A 10,870-nucleotide genomic window follows, 5' to 3' on the forward strand; every position below is an offset into this window, starting at 1 on the left:
CCAAAACCACATAATTTGATGACCTTGACCTTTGACCTTGTAACCTTCGTCAAGGTCATTGCTCCACAAGGTCATTGCAAAAGACCCTATGGGTCAAGGACCTTTTGTTTAAGAGTTTTGCCTAAAAATGGCTTTTTAAAAACCATCGATGGGAGTTATGTCCCTTACATGATGGTAAAATCAATATAGTCATAATGTAAAAAAGTTGCCCCTTGAAGTACCAAGCATTTTTCACTGCTTAATTTTTTTGTATCTATAACTGTTCAAGAGTTATAGGGAAATCAAAGACATATGAAAATCTAAAATATGACCTTGACCTTTGACCTTGACCTAATTTTCTAAGTTAGGAATCAGGGGACTCAAATAAAAACATTCCAGGGTTATACGGTTAACGGTTTATGAGTTAAAAAAACATACCGACAAATTTATTCCGTAAAGATAGATAACTCCTATAAAATTTCTTCGAATCGCTTCGATCCAAATACGCCAAAAATTACTGAGGATGTAACGAACAATTTGTAAAATGAATTTTGTCGATATCTTTTTTTGTTACGAAGGAGATGCGCTAACAAGGAAAACAGTGTTTGGGGAGATAACTCCTACAAAGAAAAGTATTCGTTTACGCAGGGTAAATTTCAAAAGCGCATAAACTGTTCAATATCATATACAAAATATCTAAGCGACATATTGCGAAACAAATGTTTATCGCAAGAACAAAATTAGGCGGAAGAAAAAAAAAAAAAAAAAAAAAAAATAATCAGAAGAAAAACAATAGGCTTTCCACAGAAAAGTGGAAAGACCTAATAATATGGAAAAAACTGGAGTTGTCGTTCGTTTTACGTTGATAGGATAGATAGCACACAACCTACATTCAGTTGTAAGTGAAGGGTTAAAAAAAAAGGGGGGGGGGGGGGCAAAAGGGGGTCTCGGGGATTTTTTTTTTTTTTTATTAACGGAACAGAATGGTTTAAAATGTTTTTTACAATATAAATCAATTGCTTTAAAAAAGCAATTGTAGGGGGTCTTTCCCCCTTTAAAATTAATTGAATTGGGGGGGTTGTTTGTTTGTTTGTTTGTTTGTTTGTTTGTTTGTGCGTTTCTGTATGGGGTCTATATTATTGTTACCGGAGAAGTTTCATGTTTAGTTTGGAAAGTTTTTCTTTTATTTTAGGTACAGCGCGCGCGCCACATCACGTGACACGGGTTTATAATAACGAAAAGATAGTCTTTTTATTTCTTTTTAGGTGGGGACGTTAAACAGACAACATCTATAGAGATGGAATGTACACAATGTAATTTCTTTTGTCATTGTAGGAAATTGACATTTTGATGACAGTTCACAAGCAGTGCATGTTTTTGATTTAATTGATCCGGTGTAACTTTAAAACACATTTATTGATTATTTTCTGATAATGTACATTTTTCAGCACCTGTTTGTAACACAGATTAGTATTTCAATCTCGGAGCGGACATTTTATTGTAGGTTTTTACTGAGATTTACGGACCTAGCAAGCGATTTTGACGGCATTGCCATTGCTTTTCTCTAGGAAAAGCTGTGAGAGATATCTGCACCAAGTTTTTTTATAAACTTTTAGTACATGTATGCCCTGCTGACTGCAAATTTTGAGGTCGATTGTACTTGTACTTTCAGAGAACATGTGGATTTTTTTTCAGAAGTGACGTAAGAACAATATTAAATTTCATTTTTTCTTGAATAATTGAGAGTTTGTTCCTTCAATAAACTGTCATGATTAAACAGTCATACAGATTGATTGATTGATTGATTGATTGATTGATTGATTGATTGATTGATTGATTAGTTAGTTGGTTGGTTGGTTAAACACGTTGGATAGGGTCAATTGAAACACGGAAAAAGAAACAAAGAAGATCTTGGACCCTATATTAAACACATGAGACGGAAACATGATTGATTGATCATGATCATGATTGATTAATTAATTGATTAGTTGGTTGGTTGGTTGGTTAAACACGTTGGATAGGGTCAATTGAAACACGGAAAAAGAAACAAAGAAGATCTTGGACCCTATATTAAACACATGAGACGGAAACATGATTGATTGATCATGATCATGATTGATTGATTGATTGATTAGTTGGTTGGTTGGTTGGTTGGTTGGTTGGTTGGTTAAACACGTTGGATAGGGTCAATTTAAACACGGAAAAAGAAACAAAGAAGATATTGGACCCTTTATTAAACACATGAGACGGAAACATGATTGGTTGATCATGATCATGATTGATTGATTGATTGATTGATTGATTGATTGATTGAGTGAGTGATTGATTGGTTGGTTGGTTGGTTGGTTGGTTGGTTGGTTGGTTGGTTGGTTGAACCCTATAAGAAACACATGAGACGGAAACATGATTGATTGATTGATCATGATCATTATTGGTTGATTGATCATGATCATGATTGATTGATTGATTGGTTGGTTGGTTGGTTGGTTGGTTGGTTGGTTGAAATTCAAACACACATAAAACTGTTTAAATAGTGCCAAAACCACATAATTTGATGACCTTGACCTTTGACCTTGTAACCTTCGTCAAGGTCATTGCTCCACAAGGTCATTGCAAAAGACCCTATGGGTCAAGGACCTTTTGTTTAAGAGTTTTGCCTAAAAATGGCTTTTTAAAAACCATCGATGGGAGTTATGTCCCTTACATGATGGTAAAATCAATATAGTCATAATGTAAAAAAGTTGCCCCTTGAAGTACCAAGCATTTTTCACTGCTTAATTTTTTTGTATCTATAACTGTTCAAGAGTTATAGGGAAATCAAAGACATATGAAAATCTAAAATATGACCTTGACCTTTGACCTTGACCTAATTTTCTAAGTTAGGAATCAGGGGACTCAAATAAAAACATTCCAGGGTTATACGGTTAACGGTTTATGAGTTAAAAAAACATACCGACAAATTTATTCCGTAAAGATAGATAACTCCTATAAAATTTCTTCGAATCGCTTCGATCCAAATACGCCAAAAATTACTGAGGATGTAACGAACAATTTGTAAAATGAATTTTGTCGATATCTTTTTTTGTTACGAAGGAGATGCGCTAACAAGGAAAACAGTGTTTGGGGAGATAACTCCTACAAAGAAAAGTATTCGTTTACGCAGGGTAAATTTCAAAAGCGCATAAACTGTTCAATATCATATACAAAATATCTAAGCGACATATTGCGAAACAAATGTTTATCGCAAGAACAAAATTAGGCGGAAGAAAAAAAAAAAAAAAAAAAAAAAAATAATCAGAAGAAAAACAATAGGCTTTCCACAGAAAAGTGGAAAGACCTAATAATATGGAAAAAACTGGAGTTGTCGTTCGTTTTACGTTGATAGGATAGATAGCACACAACCTACATTCAGTTGTAAGTGAAGGGTTAAAAAAAAAGGGGGGGGGGGGGGCAAAAGGGGGTCTCGGGGATTTTTTTTTTTTTTTATTAACGGAACAGAATGGTTTAAAATGTTTTTTACAATATAAATCAATTGCTTTAAAAAAGCAATTGTAGGGGGTCTTTCCCCCTTTAAAATTAATTGAATTGGGGGGGTTGTTTGTTTGTTTGTTTGTTTGTTTGTTTGTTTGTGCGTTTCTGTATGGGGTCTATATTATTGTTACCGGAGAAGTTTCATGTTTAGTTTGGAAAGTTTTTCTTTTATTTTAGGTACAGCGCGCGCGCCACATCACGTGACACGGGTTTATAATAACGAAAAGATAGTCTTTTTATTTCTTTTTAGGTGGGGACGTTAAACAGACAACATCTATAGAGATGGAATGTACACAATGTAATTTCTTTTGTCATTGTAGGAAATTGACATTTTGATGACAGTTCACAAGCAGTGCATGTTTTTGATTTAATTGATCCGGTGTAACTTTAAAACACATTTATTGATTATTTTCTGATAATGTACATTTTTCAGCACCTGTTTGTAACACAGATTAGTATTTCAATCTCGGAGCGGACATTTTATTGTAGGTTTTTACTGAGATTTACGGACCTAGCAAGCGATTTTGACGGCATTGCCATTGCTTTTCTCTAGGAAAAGCTGTGAGAGATATCTGCACCAAGTTTTTTTATAAACTTTTAGTACATGTATGCCCTGCTGACTGCAAATTTTGAGGTCGATTGTACTTGTACTTTCAGAGAACATGTGGATTTTTTTTCAGAAGTGACGTAAGAACAATATTAAATTTCATTTTTTCTTGAATAATTGAGAGTTTGTTCCTTCAATAAACTGTCATGATTAAACAGTCATACAGATTGATTGATTGATTGATTGATTGATTGATTGATTGATTGATTGATTGATTAGTTAGTTGGTTGGTTGGTTAAACACGTTGGATAGGGTCAATTGAAACACGGAAAAAGAAACAAAGAAGATCTTGGACCCTATATTAAACACATGAGACGGAAACATGATTGATTGATCATGATCATGATTGATTAATTAATTGATTAGTTGGTTGGTTGGTTGGTTAAACACGTTGGATAGGGTCAATTGAAACACGGAAAAAGAAACAAAGAAGATCTTGGACCCTATATTAAACACATGAGACGGAAACATGATTGATTGATCATGATCATGATTGATTGATTGATTGATTAGTTGGTTGGTTGGTTGGTTGGTTGGTTGGTTGGTTAAACACGTTGGATAGGGTCAATTTAAACACGGAAAAAGAAACAAAGAAGATATTGGACCCTTTATTAAACACATGAGACGGAAACATGATTGGTTGATCATGATCATGATTGATTGATTGATTGATTGATTGATTGATTGATTGAGTGAGTGATTGATTGGTTGGTTGGTTGGTTGGTTGGTTGGTTGGTTGGTTGGTTGGTTGAACCCTATAAGAAACACATGAGACGGAAACATGATTGATTGATTGATCATGATCATTATTGGTTGATTGATCATGATCATGATTGATTGATTGATTGGTTGGTTGGTTGGTTGGTTGGTTGGTTGGTTGAAATTCAAACACACATAAAACTGTTTAAATAGTGCCAAAACCACATAATTTGATGACCTTGACCTTTGACCTTGTAACCTTCGTCAAGGTCATTGCTCCACAAGGTCATTGCAAAAGACCCTATGGGTCAAGGACCTTTTGTTTAAGAGTTTTGCCTAAAAATGGCTTTTTAAAAACCATCGATGGGAGTTATGTCCCTTACATGATGGTAAAATCAATATAGTCATAATGTAAAAAAGTTGCCCCTTGAAGTACCAAGCATTTTTCACTGCTTAATTTTTTTGTATCTATAACTGTTCAAGAGTTATAGGGAAATCAAAGACATATGAAAATCTAAAATATGACCTTGACCTTTGACCTTGACCTAATTTTCTAAGTTAGGAATCAGGGGACTCAAATAAAAACATTCCAGGGTTATACGGTTAACGGTTTATGAGTTAAAAAAACATACCGACAAATTTATTCCGTAAAGATAGATAACTCCTATAAAATTTCTTCGAATCGCTTCGATCCAAATACGCCAAAAATTACTGAGGATGTAACGAACAATTTGTAAAATGAATTTTGTCGATATCTTTTTTTGTTACGAAGGAGATGCGCTAACAAGGAAAACAGTGTTTGGGGAGATAACTCCTACAAAGAAAAGTATTCGTTTACGCAGGGTAAATTTCAAAAGCGCATAAACTGTTCAATATCATATACAAAATATCTAAGCGACATATTGCGAAACAAATGTTTATCGCAAGAACAAAATTAGGCGGAAGAAAAAAAAAAAAAAAAAAAAAAAAATAATCAGAAGAAAAACAATAGGCTTTCCACAGAAAAGTGGAAAGACCTAATAATATGGAAAAAACTGGAGTTGTCGTTCGTTTTACGTTGATAGGATAGATAGCACACAACCTACATTCAGTTGTAAGTGAAGGGTTAAAAAAAAAGGGGGGGGGGGGGCAAAAGGGGGTCTCGGGGATTTTTTTTTTTTTTTATTAACGGAACAGAATGGTTTAAAATGTTTTTTACAATATAAATCAATTGCTTTAAAAAAGCAATTGTAGGGGGTCTTTCCCCCTTTAAAATTAATTGAATTGGGGGGGTTGTTTGTTTGTTTGTTTGTTTGTTTGTTTGTTTGTGCGTTTCTGTATGGGGTCTATATTATTGTTACCGGAGAAGTTTCATGTTTAGTTTGGAAAGTTTTTCTTTTATTTTAGGTACAGCGCGCGCGCCACATCACGTGACACGGGTTTATAATAACGAAAAGATAGTCTTTTTATTTCTTTTTAGGTGGGGACGTTAAACAGACAACATCTATAGAGATGGAATGTACACAATGTAATTTCTTTTGTCATTGTAGGAAATTGACATTTTGATGACAGTTCACAAGCAGTGCATGTTTTTGATTTAATTGATCCGGTGTAACTTTAAAACACATTTATTGATTATTTTCTGATAATGTACATTTTTCAGCACCTGTTTGTAACACAGATTAGTATTTCAATCTCGGAGCGGACATTTTATTGTAGGTTTTTACTGAGATTTACGGACCTAGCAAGCGATTTTGACGGCATTGCCATTGCTTTTCTCTAGGAAAAGCTGTGAGAGATATCTGCACCAAGTTTTTTTATAAACTTTTAGTACATGTATGCCCTGCTGACTGCAAATTTTGAGGTCGATTGTACTTGTACTTTCAGAGAACATGTGGATTTTTTTTCAGAAGTGACGTAAGAACAATATTAAATTTCATTTTTTCTTGAATAATTGAGAGTTTGTTCCTTCAATAAACTGTCATGATTAAACAGTCATACAGATTGATTGATTGATTGATTGATTGATTGATTGATTGATTGATTGATTGATTAGTTAGTTGGTTGGTTGGTTAAACACGTTGGATAGGGTCAATTGAAACACGGAAAAAGAAACAAAGAAGATCTTGGACCCTATATTAAACACATGAGACGGAAACATGATTGATTGATCATGATCATGATTGATTAATTAATTGATTAGTTGGTTGGTTGGTTGGTTAAACACGTTGGATAGGGTCAATTGAAACACGGAAAAAGAAACAAAGAAGATCTTGGACCCTATATTAAACACATGAGACGGAAACATGATTGATTGATCATGATCATGATTGATTGATTGATTGATTAGTTGGTTGGTTGGTTGGTTGGTTGGTTGGTTGGTTAAACACGTTGGATAGGGTCAATTTAAACACGGAAAAAGAAACAAAGAAGATATTGGACCCTTTATTAAACACATGAGACGGAAACATGATTGGTTGATCATGATCATGATTGATTGATTGATTGATTGATTGATTGATTGATTGAGTGAGTGATTGATTGGTTGGTTGGTTGGTTGGTTGGTTGGTTGGTTGGTTGGTTGGTTGAACCCTATAAGAAACACATGAGACGGAAACATGATTGATTGATTGATCATGATCATTATTGGTTGATTGATCATGATCATGATTGATTGATTGATTGGTTGGTTGGTTGGTTGGTTGGTTGGTTGGTTGAAATTCAAACACACATAAAACTGTTTAAATAGTGCCAAAACCACATAATTTGATGACCTTGACCTTTGACCTTGTAACCTTCGTCAAGGTCATTGCTCCACAAGGTCATTGCAAAAGACCCTATGGGTCAAGGACCTTTTGTTTAAGAGTTTTGCCTAAAAATGGCTTTTTAAAAACCATCGATGGGAGTTATGTCCCTTACATGATGGTAAAATCAATATAGTCATAATGTAAAAAAGTTGCCCCTTGAAGTACCAAGCATTTTTCACTGCTTAATTTTTTTGTATCTATAACTGTTCAAGAGTTATAGGGAAATCAAAGACATATGAAAATCTAAAATATGACCTTGACCTTTGACCTTGACCTAATTTTCTAAGTTAGGAATCAGGGGACTCAAATAAAAACATTCCAGGGTTATACGGTTAACGGTTTATGAGTTAAAAAAACATACCGACAAATTTATTCCGTAAAGATAGATAACTCCTATAAAATTTCTTCGAATCGCTTCGATCCAAATACGCCAAAAATTACTGAGGATGTAACGAACAATTTGTAAAATGAATTTTGTCGATATCTTTTTTTGTTACGAAGGAGATGCGCTAACAAGGAAAACAGTGTTTGGGGAGATAACTCCTACAAAGAAAAGTATTCGTTTACGCAGGGTAAATTTCAAAAGCGCATAAACTGTTCAATATCATATACAAAATATCTAAGCGACATATTGCGAAACAAATGTTTATCGCAAGAACAAAATTAGGCGGAAGAAAAAAAAAAAAAAAAAAAAAAAAATAATCAGAAGAAAAACAATAGGCTTTCCACAGAAAAGTGGAAAGACCTAATAATATGGAAAAAACTGGAGTTGTCGTTCGTTTTACGTTGATAGGATAGATAGCACACAACCTACATTCAGTTGTAAGTGAAGGGTTAAAAAAAAAGGGGGGGGGGGGGCAAAAGGGGGTCTCGGGGATTTTTTTTTTTTTTTATTAACGGAACAGAATGGTTTAAAATGTTTTTTACAATATAAATCAATTGCTTTAAAAAAGCAATTGTAGGGGGTCTTTCCCCCTTTAAAATTAATTGAATTGGGGGGGTTGTTTGTTTGTTTGTTTGTTTGTTTGTTTGTTTGTGCGTTTCTGTATGGGGTCTATATTATTGTTACCGGAGAAGTTTCATGTTTAGTTTGGAAAGTTTTTCTTTTATTTTAGGTACAGCGCGCGCGCCACATCACGTGACACGGGTTTATAATAACGAAAAGATAGTCTTTTTATTTCTTTTTAGGTGGGGACGTTAAACAGACAACATCTATAGAGATGGAATGTACACAATGTAATTTCTTTTGTCATTGTAGGAAATTGACATTTTGATGACAGTTCACAAGCAGTGCATGTTTTTGATTTAATTGATCCGGTGTAACTTTAAAACACATTTATTGATTATTTTCTGATAATGTACATTTTTCAGCACCTGTTTGTAACACAGATTAGTATTTCAATCTCGGAGCGGACATTTTATTGTAGGTTTTTACTGAGATTTACGGACCTAGCAAGCGATTTTGACGGCATTGCCATTGCTTTTCTCTAGGAAAAGCTGTGAGAGATATCTGCACCAAGTTTTTTTATAAACTTTTAGTACATGTATGCCCTGCTGACTGCAAATTTTGAGGTCGATTGTACTTGTACTTTCAGAGAACATGTGGATTTTTTTTCAGAAGTGACGTAAGAACAATATTAAATTTCATTTTTTCTTGAATAATTGAGAGTTTGTTCCTTCAATAAACTGTCATGATTAAACAGTCATACAGATTGATTGATTGATTGATTGATTGATTGATTGATTGATTGATTGATTGATTAGTTAGTTGGTTGGTTGGTTAAACACGTTGGATAGGGTCAATTGAAACACGGAAAAAGAAACAAAGAAGATCTTGGACCCTATATTAAACACATGAGACGGAAACATGATTGATTGATCATGATCATGATTGATTAATTAATTGATTAGTTGGTTGGTTGGTTGGTTAAACACGTTGGATAGGGTCAATTGAAACACGGAAAAAGAAACAAAGAAGATCTTGGACCCTATATTAAACACATGAGACGGAAACATGATTGATTGATCATGATCATGATTGATTGATTGATTGATTAGTTGGTTGGTTGGTTGGTTGGTTGGTTGGTTGGTTAAACACGTTGGATAGGGTCAATTTAAACACGGAAAAAGAAACAAAGAAGATATTGGACCCTTTATTAAACACATGAGACGGAAACATGATTGGTTGATCATGATCATGATTGATTGATTGATTGATTGATTGATTGATTGATTGAGTGAGTGATTGATTGGTTGGTTGGTTGGTTGGTTGGTTGGTTGGTTGGTTGGTTGAACCCTATAAGAAACACATGAGACGGAAACATGATTGATTGATTGATCATGATCATTATTGGTTGATTGATCATGATCATGATTGATTGATTGATTGGTTGGTTGGTTGGTTGGTTGGTTGGTTGGTTGAAATTCAAACACACATAAAACTGTTTAAATAGTGCCAAAACCACATAATTTGATGACCTTGACCTTTGACCTTGTAACCTTCGTCAAGGTCATTGCTCCACAAGGTCATTGCAAAAGACCCTATGGGTCAAGGACCTTTTGTTTAAGAGTTTTGCCTAAAAATGGCTTTTTAAAAACCATCGATGGGAGTTATGTCCCTTACATGATGGTAAAATCAATATAGTCATAATGTAAAAAAGTTGCCCCTTGAAGTACCAAGCATTTTTCACTGCTTAATTTTTTTGTATCTATAACTGTTCAAGAGTTATAGGGAAATCAAAGACATATGAAAATCTAAAATATGACCTTGACCTTTGACCTTGACCTAATTTTCTAAGTTAGGAATCAGGGGACTCAAATAAAAACATTCCAGGGTTATACGGTTAACGGTTTATGAGTTAAAAAAACATACCGACAAATTTATTCCGTAAAGATAGATAACTCCTATAAAATTTCTTCGAATCGCTTCGATCCAAATACGCCAAAAATTACTGAGGATGTAACGAACAATTTGTAAAATGAATTTTGTCGATATCTTTTTTTGTTACGAAGGAGATGCGCTAACAAGGAAAACAGTGTTTGGGGAGATAACTCCTACAAAGAAAAGTATTCGTTTACGCAGGGTAAATTTCAAAAGCGCATAAACTGTTCAATATCATATACAAAATATCTAAGCGACATATTGCGAAACAAATGTTTATCGCAAGAACAAAATTAGGCGGAAGAAAAAAAAAAAAAAAAAAAAAAAAATAATCAGAAGAAAAACAATAGGCTTTCCACAGAAAAGTGGAAAGACCTAATAATATGG

The sequence above is a fragment of the Mytilus trossulus genome, chromosome 8, assembly GCF_036588685.1.
Source record: "Mytilus trossulus isolate FHL-02 chromosome 8, PNRI_Mtr1.1.1.hap1, whole genome shotgun sequence".
In the NCBI taxonomy this organism is placed as follows: Eukaryota; Metazoa; Mollusca; class Bivalvia; order Mytilida; family Mytilidae; genus Mytilus; species Mytilus trossulus.